Source organism: Microtus oregoni, unplaced genomic scaffold (genome assembly GCF_018167655.1).
Source record: "Microtus oregoni isolate MIOR12 unplaced genomic scaffold, Mior012 000041F_ref0000270, whole genome shotgun sequence".
NCBI lineage: Eukaryota > Metazoa > Chordata > Mammalia > Rodentia > Cricetidae > Microtus > Microtus oregoni.
In genome coordinates, this window is record NW_024543208.1 from 17,468,985 (window position 1) to 17,484,854 (window position 15,870).

General features: G+C 44.6%; 1 protein-coding gene and 1 pseudogene across 3 annotated transcripts in view; one reads left to right on the plus strand and one right to left on the minus strand.

The window, feature by feature from the left end:
- Kiaa1958 (KIAA1958 ortholog) overlaps nucleotides 1-15,870 on the minus strand; it is a 171,827-nt gene that overhangs the window by 103,681 nt on the left and 52,276 nt on the right. The gene's annotated exons all lie outside the window — the stretch shown is intronic.
- On the plus strand, nucleotides 7,661-8,450 carry LOC121433830 (annotated as a pseudogene).

Below are 15,870 nucleotides of genomic sequence, written 5' to 3' on the forward strand. Positions count from 1 at the left end.
GGTTGAATATTTATTTAGTGGGTTATGGAGGGGAAAGGGAGAAGGGGGAAGAAGAGAGGCAGAGAGGGGGGAGGGGGGAGAGAGAAAGAGGCAGAGAGAGAGGGGAGAGGGGAAGAGAGAGAGAAACAGAGAAGGGGGAAAGGAGAGAAGTAGAGAGAAAGGAGAGACAAAAAAGGAGGGACTCAGGCTTGAAGCTGAAGTTCAGCTTGCCTTTGCAGACAGACGGGGTGGGAGGGAGGTGAGGAAGAGAGTGGGCGTGGCTTGTCTCTTAGAGGGACAGAGCAGACCATTACATTCCCATCTCTTTTTTATAATAAAAAGGCAGGAGTTTAGGAAAAACTGGTTAAAGGAATAGGGGTGGCAGATTCTCAAGACTGCTTTGTGCTTATTTGTGGGTGTCGTCTTGGGGGGGGAACCTGAAAAAGCTGGCTGCTGGTCACATCTTGGTGTAGCTGGTCTGTTTGTTCCTGTCCAGTGGTTGTGGTGTGGAATTGTCTGGTGTCTCTTACACCTGTTTATGGTATTGGCAGAAGTTAAGGGCAAAGTTAAGTTTAAGGAAAGAAAAATTTAGGACCAGGGAATTAAGGAGGGTGTATCTGACCTGTTTAAGGTGGATCCTTCAATTCAGTTCCCTTGGAACTCACAAGAATTCTTTGGGTTTGTGAAAACAGAAGTTTTAGGCATGTACATTGTATAAACAGTAGCATATTTATGTCAGAATGACTGTGCCAGATATTTTTGCACTATTAAAAATATTTTTAAGGCTGTGGAAGGCAGTGTGAGAGAGAAATTTGATAACTTGTATTTATCCTCACACCTTTATAACTTGCAGGTCTTGTATTGGTATTTGTATTTTACTGAAATTTGTTTGGTGAGGATGTCCTTGAAACTGACAAAACCTCTCAGCTGTCAAACTGCATCAGGGATCTTTGAGAAGGATAAAATTTTACTTGAGTTACTGATTAAAAAAATGGCAGAGAACTTACTTGGCTGGCACCTAGAGCTACTCCTCAGGGTCCTCCATGGTCACTGAGGGTCGTATTTGCCTTTTTTTTCTTAGTGCAGGACCTGCCAGACTCCAGAAGATCCTGTGGGCTGAGAAATCTGTAGAAAGACAAGCCTACTTTGACCTGAGCAGCTAGGCTGTTGATTCCAGCGATTTTGTCCACTGTCTGGTGATCTTCAGTTTAGATGAAAGGCAGTTTTGTTCACCGGTCAGGGCTTGGCAGTTGAAGTGATTTGCAGATGGACATTGTTTTGTGCCCATTTGTCTTTTGTCTTCTTGGGAGAAAGTAAAGTGCTTCTGCTAGGAGCCAATCTATCTCTTTTTGCTATGAAAAGTCTTTTAATAATTAAATATTTAAATGCCATATTCCCCAGATCTCTTAGAAGTTGAGGGCTGTTTATCAGGTATAACTAAAGTATAGAATCTGCCTGGAGAGCTGGGTCTGAGCTTGACTGTACTGACTCTCAACAGGTAAAGCAGGGTTGGATTAAATATAAAGTATTTTTGTAAGGGACTTAAAAGTACATACCATTTTAAAAAATGAGACTTTCTAGTCTGGAATGAGATAAAATGAACAGACAATTATAACATTTAACAGTAAACATAGGTACATTTAAGTTACATGTATGAACACATAGACACTGAGTGAACAGGAATTGGGTGAAGTGGATGCTCTCAGTAGGCCCTACCAAAGCATGCCACTACGCAAAACACACATGCAATAGAGTCAGCAAGAGGAATTTAGAGACAAATACATAAGTAAATCAGGGGACCAGGTGGACAGCAGGACTTGGTCACCTGACTTGTCTCTCAGTTAAAATGGTAGTAAAGTCACCTGACTTCAGTTAAGATGGTGGTAAGGTCACGTGACCTCAGTCAAAATGGGGGTAAGGTCACCTATGTAACAGAGTTAACACTGGAACCAGGCAGGGAATACCTCAGCAAAGATAGTGGAACTTGGTCACCTGACCTGGCTTTCAGTTAAGATCGCGGTGAAGTTACCTGACCTCAGTTAAGATGGTGGTAACGTTGCCTGATCACATTCAAAATGGCAGTGGTCACATGTTATATGGAAAAACCATGATTTTGAGCTTCAGGGATTTTAGGTTTAATAATGAGAGACCTAGAGGCATGATGTGCACTGTCATTGAGCCACCATGCCACAAGCCGTGGCAGAAAGGAAAGGCTGGAATTGAAAACATCTGCCTCATGGATCTGACCATCTTGTTGGTAGCAGCAGTGGTGGCAGCGCCAGTTTGAGCAAACTCCTTCCATTTGCCTGTGCGCTGACTGATGGTAGTTAAAAAGCTCCCATAAAAGTGGAGCCAGCGGGACACCAGCAGAGTGAGGGAAGGAGCTGAAGAAGTAGGGCATTAAGGCCTGGGGTTTTAGAGCCTCTAAAAGGCCTCCATCCCAGGGGGAGGCTGGATGACAGATACGGATGGCTTGCTACCAATAGTTGAAACCGTGAAAACTCATGAAAACAGCGACACCACAAGGCCTATAGGGAGATGTCTCCCATCTATAGGCACGGTGTAAAATGGCGGCAAACGCTGCAGGAAATGTGGGAGAGGGTCCCCGGCTCCCAGGTGGAGTGTTAAGCCTGACTGGCTCCGGTCAGGGCGATTCAGAAGCCAGAGAGGCCAGAGGCCACTCCAAGTGGCCTTTCATGGCGGTGGGGAAAAAAAAGCAAAGAAACAAAAAAGAAAAAAAGAGAAAGAAAAGTCCAAGGAACACTGGGCCCCTAGTCGAATGCACCACACAGTGTGTGCAGTGCTGGCACGAGAGAACTGACCCCAGGTCGTCCAGTCACGTTTTCAGCTAAGGTAAGCAATCCAGAAATGAATGTCAGCAAAGGGCTCAACCATAGCCATAATGACCGTGGTTGGGAGCTGTCCCCCATTTCTAGGAACACCAGAAGATTTATGGGAGCTCGATGGTCAATTCTTCGGGTTCAGAGAAACGGTTAAGCTGACCAGAATGGGGAAAATCACCAATCAAAGCTGGTGGTAGGCATAGAAATCACACTCAGACAGATAGAATGGAGAACTGTTGTAAAGAAATCAAATTCTCAAGCCTACAGTTCCATGCGTCCTCAGCTGGCCCACCTGCGGGCAGGAGGAAACATGGAGAGCCTGGATGAGTCAGGGAGCACCAATGTAATCGTCAAAGTAAAATGCTGGGGATCCCCAAGTGGCTGCATCAGGCAGCGGGTCCCGAGACCATGCCACAGGTCCCTAAGTTGTGGCAGGTAGTGGACCATGATACTAAGCCACAGGTCCCCGAAGTGGCAACAGGCAGCGGGCTGCAGGCTACAGTGGGCCATGAGGGGCAGCGAGTCCCAGGCAGGGAGCTGTGTGGTGAGTGAGAGACCTTGATGGGGCAGCCAGCCTCACGAGGAGAGACAGACAGATGAGCATGCCATGAGACTACAGAGCAGATCTCCGAAGGCAGCTGGTCCCGGGCAGGGAGCCATGTAGCGGCAGAGGGATAGGCACACCATGCAGAGCGAGATTGAATATTTTTTAGTGGGTTATGGAGGGGAAAGAGAGAAGGGGGAAGAGCAGAGACAGAGAGAATCAGAGAGAGAGAGAGAGAGAGAGAGAGAGACAGACAGAGACAGACAGAGACAGAAAAGGGGGGATGGGGAGAAGAAGGGAGAGACAGAAGCTGCCTCTTTGAGAGAGAGACAGAAAAGGAGGGACTCCAGGCAGAAAGCTGAAAATCAGCTTGCCTAGGCATACAGGGAAGGGAGTGGGCGTGGCTTGTCTCTTAAAGAGACCCCACTATTTCCTTATCCTGCATGTTCATGGGAGAATATCAGTTTCTCTTAATGTTCACTTGTGATAGAGCCAAAGGTTTCCATTACATTCAGCTATTCACTGAAAGTAGCAGCTGTTTGCAAGGAGAATGAAAATGTGAGGGGGAAAAAGCAGTCAAATTCCTTTATGTACAACCTGTTCACAAATCATCTCCTGTTTGGTTCCCAGAACCCATACCAGGTGGCTCTGAACCCTCTGACTCCAGCTCCAAGGAATCTGCCACCTCTGCCACACACAATATACTTTATGTATGCATTTGTGTGTATGTGTATATGCATGTATGTATGTGTTTTTGAGGCAGGTCTATGTAGCTCAGCTGGTCTTGAACTCATTATGTAGAACAGGCTTGCCTCAAACTCAGAGGTCCACTTATGCACACTGAGTGCTAGGATTAAAGCCATATGACACCACAACCAGAGGACACATACATAATTTTTTTAAAAATCAAGTGGAGACCGACAATATAGATCAGTGAGTAAAGGTGTTTGCCCCCAATTCTGATAACCTGCGTTAGATCCTCAGAACTGACCTTCTGGAAGATGAACAACTACTCTAACCTCCACATGCTCACTTCCCTACACACACGTGAATAAGAAACAGGAGGGGTGCAGAGAAGGGGGAAGGCAAAGGAAGAGGAAGAAGAGAAAAGAATATTTTGGGCTGACGGGATGGCTCAGCAAGTAAAGGTGCTTGCCATGAAACCAGATAACCTGAATTTGATCCCAGGACTCATATGGGAATACATAAAGTGACCAGCTCTGACTCTCTGACCTTGATATATACATGCAAGCATGTACACATGCATGCGTATGTACAAATAACTAAATTTATTAGGATAAAAAATTAGTGCTGAGAAGAAAAGTGAAACCAGAGGCCCCGTGGTTTACTAGTGGTTTACTAGTGGTTCTTCTATGTTGCCTAAATGCCTCTTTTGGTTCTAGGATCATATGGTGAGGATACCCCCTGGACATGTAGCTTTATGAAAAATAACCTTGAGATATAGTTCAATAAAGTGACTAGTACCTAAAATGACCCAGAATTTCTTCTTTTAACAAGTTACCCTAAAAAAACAACAGCAACTAACTATATGCATTTAACAACCCATTACTTAAAGTAGGAGAAGCTAGACCTGTCAGAACCAGCCTGTAATTCCAGAACTCGGGAGGGCCAAGAAGGAAACTTAAAAGTTTAGTGTCAGCCTGGGCTACAAAGCAAGTTCAAAGCTAGCCTGAGCGATACAGTGAGATTCTGTCTTCAAAAGTAAAGGCAGGTAAAGACACTTGCCATCACGCCTGGCAACCCGAGTTTGATCCCCTGAGCCCACAGAGTGGAAAGACAACCATGCCCCCCTACACCAAAAAAGATGAGAATGGAAGCTATTTTACAAACATACACGCATGCACACATCATACGCACATGTACAAACAAAACACACTGCGTGCACACACAGAGATTATAAAAAGGAATTTATGTAGATTTCAGATTATATTTCTTATATAATATGCTATTTTTTTTTAACTTTGAAACAATTTTGTGGATCAACAGACAAGAGGTTACATCTGTCCTTAATGGCTATGTTGATGGCTATTATGAAAAAAATAGAGGTGCTTTATACAGTTGTTGGTTATCAGGCCAATATACCGGCAAATCCCATTCTGACAACTTCACAGGCATTCTGCTGACAGGAGCACTTGCCTACTTGCGCTGCACTGTGGAACTCTGCAGGAACCACAGGAACTAATCCCACAAACACCAGAAAACAAGACTATACAAACGCTGACCCAGTGTTTACTGTTACAACCCTACCTGCAGCTGGAGACCACCAGATGCCATGACAATCCCTTCACTGTTCTACATACAGGTAGAACACACTGCACCAATACTCCCGCAAGGAAATGATCCTCTGGACTCTACTCTCTAACACACATTGCCCAGATACAAAGAAGACAAGGCAGGGCACTGGCCACTACCACAAGGGCCATTTTATGAGAAGGGGCGTCTTTGAATATGTTTATAAATGTTAACTTAAAAAGAACTGTTCATTAAAAAAGAAAAAAAAACAAGCATAGGTGGAAAGAACAAAGTAGGGAGTTTAGTTTACTAGAAAATTTAAAATCCATCTTTAATTGCACTAATTTGAACATAGCTGAAGACTGGAACATTGCTTTTAAACTATATATAGTTAAAAGCAACAGCCTGAAAAAGGTAACTCTGTAGCTTCTAAGACTGAGTCATGAACGTTACTCATGTCCCCTCACCACTAGAAGTGGAGAAACTAGAGGTAGCTAGACAATGAAGGCTAGGCACTTTTACTCCTAAAGGTCCCCGGAGGTGTCTATTGAGGCTACCAGTCTCCTAAGAGAGGAATGTAAGATTATCTCTTCAGGGTGCTGACAGCACAGTGGTGACAGGGGACAGGTTTCAATCCTAACCAGACACTCCAGTGAAGCCAGACCCCATACTGAATGCTGACCTTTTTACCTGTAAAGGTTAAAGCGTTATGAAAATGAGTCAGTTAATAATACAGAAAACCAACTAGAATTATGGACTATTTTCAAAAGGCTTTCTAAATTTCAGTATTTAGAGTAAAACCCAAGGGGATACAACAAACTTTGTTCTTTCCGTAATTCTCCCTAAATTAAAAAAATAAAAAGCTCCCACTTTCTCTTTATATAATAATAACAACTTATTTCTACTCTGAAAGCAAAAAATCAGGATCACATTGTCTAATGAAAGGATTCACTAGTTGCTGGCTTCTTTGAGCCCCCAGTTGCCAGGCTTCCTGAGCCTCAGTATTCCCCTAGTCATTGCTAGGCCTCCTTATTCCCCAGGGAAAGGTGAGTGTGCTATCTGCCCATTCCGCAGCCCCACTACGCAGGACAATCAGCCACAATAGGGAGTCGAGTCATGCAGGAACTCAGTTTATTACTGTGAGCATCAGCTTATATAGCTTAAGTGACATGGTGTGATGTGGAGGTCCCTCCATCCAATGAGAGGCAGCCAAGCCCTCACTCTGGCTGGAGGGGCAGCTACCTAGTTTCTGCTGTCTCATCTTCACTCAAAGTCAAGTCAGGCTTTTTTCTGTCCTATACCTCAAGTTGCAGGCCCTGAGATAACTCTGGCCCAACAATGAGTAATACTTGGCTTTTCCCTTCTAGTCCAGTTTCCTTCAGGGAAAGCTGTGGTGAAGTCTGCACCGCACCGCTACATACGCTACTCTACCAGTATATCTCAGGAGAAGCAGGGCATGAGTATATAATGAAATTATTGACAGTTTCAGAATAGACTCTGAAATATTTAGCTAGAGAAAAAAACAAATTAAGAACCCCAAGCTTTTAAAAGCTAAACTTAATTTCTGGCAAGCATGACTGGTAATTACAACCAAAAGCCAAACACTGTGCAGTCCGTTTTTAGACTAAGCAATCTTACTACTCAGCACAAGCAATCATTGGGGCTCTTCTAGCATGATAATATCGGCTCAGCTCCCAAAACCAGAGCGACATCAAGCTTCTCTAACGTGACTTGGAAAGTGAAACGTGTATGTGAAACAATCTGGAAGCATAAAATTGTGGCCACAGCACTCAGGAGGCAGAGGCAGTGAATGTCTGTGAGTTCGAGGCCAGCCTGGTCCACAGAGGGAGTTCCAGGACAGCCAGAGCTACACAGAGAAACCCTGTCTTAAAAAAAAAAAACAAAACAGAGCCTCCTTGCGCCTGGTCCCGTGGTCGCAGTGCTGCCTCCCGTGAGTCCTCGCCTGAGCAGCTTGCTTCGAGGGTCGGCCCTCCGACATACCGAGCTCCAAGCCGCCTCTCTCTTTCCCTAAAGCCCTTCAAGGCGGTCTTCGGTTTCCTTCTTTCCAGCCGACCCGCTTAAGCCCAGCGAAGATGGTGGACCGCGAGCAACTGGTGCAGAAAGCCCGGCTGGCCGAGCAGGCGGAGCGCTACGACGATATGGCCGCGGCCATGAAGAACGTGACAGAGCTGAATGAACCACTGTCCAACGAGGAGCGGAATCTCCTGTCAGTGGCCTACAAGAACGTGGTGGGAGCTCACCGCTCCTCCTGGAGGGTCATCAGCAGCATCGAGCAGAAGACCTCCGCGGATGGCAATGAGATGAAGATAGAGATGGTCTGCGCCTACTGGGAGAAGATCGAGAAGGAGCTGGAGGCCGTGTGCCAGGATGTGCTGAGCCTGCTGGACAACTACCTGATCAAGAATTGCAGCGAGACCCGGTAGGAGAGCAAGGTGTTCTACCTGAAGATGAAAGGGGACTATTACCGCTACCTGGCTGAAGTGGCCACTGGGAAGAAAAGGGCGACCGTGGTGGTGGTGGAGTCGTCTGAGAAGGCCTACAGCGAAGCCCATGGATCAGCGAGGAGCACATGCAGCCCACCCACCCCATCTGGCTGGGCCTGGCGCTTAACTACTCCGTTTTCTACTACAAGATCCAGAATGCCCCGGAGCAGGCGTGCCACCTGGCCAAGACCAATGATGCCATCGCCGAGCTCGACACTGAACGAGGACTCCTACAAGGACTCCACTCTGATCATGCAGCTGCTCCGAGACAAACTAACGCTCTGGAGGAGCGACCAGCTAGATGACGGCGGCAAAGGCAACAATTAAAGCCCAGGTGGACTGGCAGTGCACGCTGATGCTACTACTGCAGTCTTTATTTTTTTCCCATGAGTTGGGGGTCTGGTGGGGGAGGGGAAAGGGAGGGCTGACCTTCCCAGGGAGAAACCCACGACTGTCCTGTCTTTGATTGCCTCTTTGACATTTTTGCCAAAATACCACTAGTGGAAAGTCAGGCTTGCTGTGCTGGTGGTATTGGAGTAGCAGCCTCACACGGGCACCCGGACTGTTGTGCAGGTTTGTGCAAGTGGAGCTGTCTGCCTTTAGTTTAACTTATTGCTAGACGGTAAGGTTTTAAGATGAGAAGAGAAACCAGAGATGGATGGCCCTCATTCAGTGTGTTCTGTAGTTCCAGGAAGGATTCTTGCGTCCATACGCTCTCCTCTTCAGCTTGGCTGTTTTCTCTGTTGTGGCTGTGCTGGGTTTTTGTTTTGTTTTGTTTCCCCTTACCCCAGGGTGATCTCTACCAGAGAAAGCATAGTTTAGATTGCCCAAGTGGACAGGCTTATTGTGGAAAACACAAGCTTTACTGACGGGTCAGGCCTGGCCCTGAGACTGAAGTCTGAGAGGTTAACAGTATTAACACTAAATTCTAGTTTACAGTATTTCTACGTGACAGCCATACACGATATCAATCCATTGGTTCTGGGTTTTTCTTTGTCAGCTCAGCTTTGCATCCGTATTCCACTGTATCCAGGTTGGTCTGACGGTTCCTTGGCTCCTTCATGCTGAGAATCAGAACTTCCTCTTAGGTGTGGTTAATGGGTGCTTGGTAGGTGACTGGCCGTGGATACCTTTCTTTCTTTTTTCTTTTTTTAAACTCTTTAAGTTAAGCCCATCACAAACAGAAACTGTTAAGCAGCACACACAGAGAAGATGGAGAAGAATCAGGTCTGTATGTCATTTCTCATGTTGGTATTTTCAGAGACTCCGCTCTCCAGCAGCCGGGGCTCCTTCCTCAGTCACTGCCTGTCTTAGTTTCTCAGCACTGAGTCTCCCCCGCGCATTGTGCTGGCAGCGTGCAGGTGTCTCGAGGCCACTGGATTAGAGTGTAGGGCTGGGTGGTCATCAAGAAAGAGGAGCGTCAGGTGCAAGCAGCTGAGCCAGCAGGAAAAACCCACTGGGAAGAGACAGCTTCAATCAAGCCTGTCCAGGGTGGGAGCCTGGTCCCCAGGTCAATTGTCCTTGTCCCCTTCCCACGGCCCAGCACTCCTTCTCCAAGTGCTTGGTGAAGGGTAGCTGATGCTCTCACCGGGGGCAGTGCTCACCAGGGGCAGTGCTCACCAGGGGCAGTGCTCACCAGGGGGCAGTGCTCAGCTCCGGTCTGATCTGAGCTTTCCTGTTTTCCTTTTGAATGAAAGCATAGATGCTGGAGATGGGCTTCTCAATCGTGAGGTCACTGTACATATGACATTGACGGAAGCTATGCTGCTATGTCCTACTTGGTCCGTCTCTCTTAGAGTCCTAGGTCCCTCATTCTCACTGTGCATAAGTTACCCAAAAACATGCCTTGTTGCATGGAGAGTGTGCAGTTTGTCTTCTAGAGGATCCACGGTTGCGTGGATTCCCAGGATGGGCAGCACCCCAGACTTGGTTTCCTCATGTTCAGACAAAGACCTGGAAGCCACCTTTTCTCATACCAAAACCAAGCTTCCACTTACGAAGTGAGTGCCCTAGCAGGATGCTGGTGATGTCCGTCTGACAGCCCTAGTATGCCTTTCCTCAGAGGCCCCTCCTTTGTTAGTGCGCAAGGACCCACTAACCAAGGCCCACGGAAGAACGACTGGAGGAAGCTTGGCCGCCAGAGCCGCCATGGACAGAGGGGTCAGTGGGGCTTTACCTAGTCTGTTTCTGTCCGCAATGAGCATGTCCTTGTCCCGCCTGTGGTGTTTGGAAATGACCTACTGAAATTGCAAAACCTAGTTTCTCTTTCAGTGTCAGCCTTTGACCCTGGCTGTGTTCTAGAAAAGTCATGTGAGAGGGTAGAACTGAAGAGGGAAGAGCAGGACCTGATGTTTGAGCTTGGATGGTTTCTTCTCCTCTCCGTTACTGTTGAGAAGCGCACGTGCCTATGACGCTGTCTCCAGTGCCGAGGCTGCTCCTCCGTCCTATTGATACAGTGTTTGTGCATGCTGGCGTTGCATCTCTATGTGGCAGCTTGACATTTATTAACTTATACTGTAGGTGTTATGTATTCCTATGACAAAGAAACTAAGACTTCAACATTTTTTAAACTTTTTTTAAATTTTTTTTTCCTTTCAGGATTAAAGTTTGCTTTACCAAATAATGATTGTAACAAATTGATCTGTTTTGGATGTTGCTATAGTGACATGCAGTTCTATATTTTGTTTTTCGGGGGGAGAGAACTAAAGAAACACCAGTATTAGCTTACTCTTAATGTCTGGTGTTTGTCATGGTGAAATTCTAACTATTGCAGTGCAGGAGAACGCCGCGGACGCTCTCCGATTACCTGTGCTTTCTCGTCATGTATGCAGTGAACTACTTTAAGGTCTAATCAAGTGATTTCCCCCCAACTCCGTGTTTCGCTAAGGAATTATTTCGCACATGGACCATTCTTAGCAGTTTTCCTAAGTGATGGAATATTCATGAATGTGAGTCACTAGGTAGCCATCGTACATTGAGCAAAATAAACGTGCAGATCCTGACAAAAAAAAAAAACCCAAAAAAACACCACCACCAACAACAACAACAAAAACCAAAACAAAGAAAGAAACAAACAGAAAATACACCAAACCAACCAAACAAACAAAACCTGTGGTCACAAACATGTATTTAAGGATAATTTGTAATTATCTATACTTTCACCTGTGAGAAAGTCATACAAATAATCACCAAAAAAATTCAATACTGGAAAAAAATCATTTTGGCTTTGTTTTCCAAGACAGCTTCTCTGGAACTTACTATGTAAACCAGGTTGGCCTCAAACTCATAGATCAGTCTGCATCTGCTTCTAGACTGCTGGGATTAAGGAGTGTACCATCATGTCCAGCAATATTAAAAATATTTCAATCTAATTATTAACACTCTGGTTCATATAGGCAAATCCACATAACCAAAATCCTACTCAAAATTGCCGAAAATATCTAAATTTTCCAAACTGACAGCTGAGTACCTCATAGAACCAGGGGGAGAAAAAGCTCAAAAAAACAGACTGATGAGCATAGCGAAGGGACTGAGGAGCCAACTCAAGCGCTCTCAACAGTTTGAGCAAGAAAATAAAGTAATATTAGATTCTAACTCAGAGTAGCCACATGTTATGTGACTTTTCCTACCCCAAAAGGAAACACACATATCAGAGAAATTGTACTCAAGAGCAGATCATTGAACCAGAGTTTACTGGCGCTAATCATAGGCAACAAAATGACCAAAAGGCCCAATTAACACAGGCAGTCTCGATGAAGTCTCTTTGTTCACCCTAGCGATTATTTACTTCAAGGGTGGTACGCCCAAGTCTTGTAAAGTGTTGTAAATTCCCTGCCCCCCATAAGTTTGGCTATTTGAACACTTGGTCTCCAGTTAAAGGGTTAGTTTGTGAAGGATTAGGAGGTGTGGTCTTGTTGGAAGAGGTTTCCACAGGGAATTGGCCAAGTCTTTTGAACTCTGCCTGTCTCTCTGCCTCCTCTCCCTCCCTTTCTCTCTCTGCCTACTGCTTAATAATTTTTGAGATTTGGGTCCTCAACTCTTCCTGTCACCATTTCTTTGCTCTCTCATCATGGACTCTAACCCTTTGAAACAATAAGCTCAACTAAATGTTTTTTTTGTTTTGTATTTTGGTAATTTGCCTTGGTCCTGGTGTTTCATCATAGCAACAGAAAAGTAACTAAGATATGAAACATTTAGGACCAGGGGCTTTGATATAATTATTACATCACTGGAGGTGGGCTTTGAAAATTTAAAGACTCACCCAATTTCCTCCCTCCTTCCCTCCCTCTCTCCTTCCCTCCCAATTTGTGGTCAAGATGTGCACCTTAGCTTCCTGTTCCAACCTCTTGCTGCAGTGCCTTCCCTCTGAAACAGTAAGCGACAATAACAAAAAAACCCTCTATTTCTAATAAGTTGTTTTAGATATTTATCACAGGAATAGGAAAGTAACTACTGCACCTAGTCTACCAAGCTCCACTCCCCTATCCCTGGGGAATGTTTCAATTTAGAGGCATCGATATATGTCCATACTAACAGAAATAAATGTGTGATTTACTAGTAGAAAAAAGCTAATTCTACTGTACAGAATTTTAAAGAATTTATATAGGTGCTGCCACCTCAAGAAGGTGAAGTACAGCTCCTCACCCATGCAGTATAGGCTGCTTCTTCCAAAAAGCAAAGTAGGTGGGGGAAAGACAAACATGCAAGACCCAAGAAACACCACCGCAGCCAGGGAACTGACAGTGCTAATTTATGCTGAGATCATGTCCCATTGGTATAATATGATAAGGATGACATTTAGGGGCAGCAGGAGAACTCAGTGAGTCAAGGTGTTCTCTGCCTGATCCCTAGAACCCACAGGGTGATGGTGAGAACCAACTAGCCAACTCCCACAAACCATCTTCTTAATTCCACATTTGTATGTGGTACACAAATGCAGGTGAGTGCATGCACGCGTGTACACACAAAATAAATATTTAAAAAAGAAAATTTAAAAGACATTTTTACCACTCTTCCTATTCCCAAGAACTCTAGCATGGGAGAAGAGTATAAGGTGATCCCAGACTGAGGGGTGACAGTGTTTTCTAGAATACATTATCAGTGTCTCCTCAAAGTCATCAAGAACATTCTAAAAGACGGTTACAGTTCAGAGAAGTCATGAGGAACGAGTGTTATAAGGCATCATGGGAGGTGGTAGTGGGCCACTGGCCAAAAGGAGACAAAGTGAGAATTATTATGAGGTTAAAAGTAAGAATATCTGAATAAAGTATAGACTTCAGATGGCTTTCATTTATCAATGTTGGTTCACTGACATAGACATCACACTAATATAAAATAGAACGAAGCATCTTACACACGGGAACTCTCAACTAGCATAACTTCCTACAACTCTCAAAGTAGTCTAGACCTTGAGATCTGATCTATATGTAACATTACAATATCGTACATATTAGATGGAAATGACATATTGCATATTGGCAGATACCGTTCATATACATCTTAATTCCAACAGAATAGGAAACTGTTTGGCTCACTGTATCCCACTGTTAGAACATATTATGTCATTCAATAAAGTTTTTCAATTTTTATTGGTATTCTTGCATATGGGTGTTTTGTCTGTATGTATGTCAACGTACCACAGGCATGCTTGGTGCACATAGTAGCCAGAAGAGGGTGTCGGATTCTCTGGAGCTACAGATGGTTGTGAGAGCTATGCCCCACATGTCCCACATACTGGAGATGGAACACTAGGGTCTTCTCAGGTCCTCTAAAAGAGCAGCCCGTACTTTTAACCTCTGAGCCATTTCCCAGCCCCATTCAATAGGCAGTTTTGGAATAAATAAATAAGCATATACTTTTGTAATACCACTTTTACTCCTGCTACTCATCACCATTCCTTTATATTTTCATTCACCAAAAGATGCTATCAAGAAAAACTATTAATTAATTCTGGTCAACAAATTAGCAAAGATTGGAGTCAAAGGTGGCTCAGCAGGTAAAGGGGCTGGCCATGACAGCTCTATGACCTGAGTTCAATCCCTAAAACCCTAAAGGCAGAAAGAGAAAACCATTTCAAAGTCTTCTTCTGACTCCACAAGCATGCTGTGCCATGTGCCGCTCTTCCACACACCACACAATGCATTGTAACTGACAACTATAGACTGATCTATCCAAAAACACTTACTACGTCTTTCCCACATTCCCAAAATAAAAACTCTACCATACTGAGTCTAATTGTGAGGAGACATTAATATACAAATGAGAATCAATACAAATTGAGTAAGTCTAAAGTTCTTGTTTTGGGTGCCATGGGGCAGTGCCCTAGGAGCACCTACTCCACTGCACACACCAGGGTCAGGGTGAACACGCCCTAAAGTGAGGTGTGTGTGGGGCGAGGGTGGTTCTATCTATCTAAGCAAGGCAATGGTGATGGGCACTGACTGATATGCAGGCCGACACCAGGTCATCAAGAGGTCTGGGCAGTCATGGTGTGAGGGGGTTAAGGAGAGCAAGACAATGGTAGTGACTTCAACAGGATGTACTCCCTGAACTCACAGTAGGACAAGGACAAGGCAGAATGATCTGGACAAAGTTACAGAAGTAGAGCAGAAAAGAAGGCAAATGACAACAGTGAAACCATCTAGAAGCAAACTCAGGCAGACTCAGCTATTGTTAAACTAAATGACTTATATAATTAAATTCCAAATCCACTTCACCACTTCAAAACCTTCTCCTCACAGAAGACAGACTACCATTCAAAACATAAAGCAGGTCACCTCACTCCCTGCTTAAAAATTTCCAATGCACTGCCATTATACATTCCAAAATTAAACTCTTCAGTGCAGCCTCTAAAAGGCAATAGATTCAGGTGTCTTTCTCCTCCACTTTCATCCTGTGCTAGCCTCTAAACCCACTACTTGTCTTTCAATTCCTTCAGAAAACACCAACCTTGCCAGTGACCTCAGCACTCCAGAAGGCAGAGGCACTGTGAAGCTAATATGGACTACACAGAGGTCAAGCCTAGCCAGAGTTACATAAGGAGCCTCCATCTCACAACAACAGAAGCAACAAAAACAACAGCAAAATTACAAAGCAAGGGCTCAGCAGAAGGGCTTGCCTCGAACAGAAGAGGTCCTGGCTTTGATCTCCAGCATCGAGGAAGGAGCATTCCTCGTGTCTCATTCCTGTGGTAGTTCTGTTCTGTAAAGTCACTGCTCCTAGAGGAAACACTTCAGCAAATGAACTGTTCCCCTGCTCCCTAGATGAAGGACTGAATTACGCTTTCACTAACATCTGCTCATTTAATTTTTGACAACCAATCAAGTACATAACTTTTGTTTCAAACATGTCAATATATGTACACTGTTGATTCAATAGCATTGAACCCATGGTCAACAGCACTATAAACAATGCCAGAACAAAGTTTATCAAACACGTAAGGCCCATCACAGTCAGCTTCTGCTAAGGACCACTACAACACTTTAATATAACAGTTGGAGCCAGTGCAAAGAACAATAGCACACAAAGTACAAAAGTGTTGAAATCATGGGAGTACACAGATCACAAAAATTATACTAGTCTATAATGTGAGAACCAAAGCAAGAAGTGACATGTTTTCTTGCTGCAACTTAGCTGGGAATAATGAGGATTGATTGTATTCAACTAACACTATTTGTTTTAAAGTTAGGGGAAGGGCCAGGACTGTTCGTACTAACAGTAGACAGTCAAAAAATATTTGAGTCAGAAA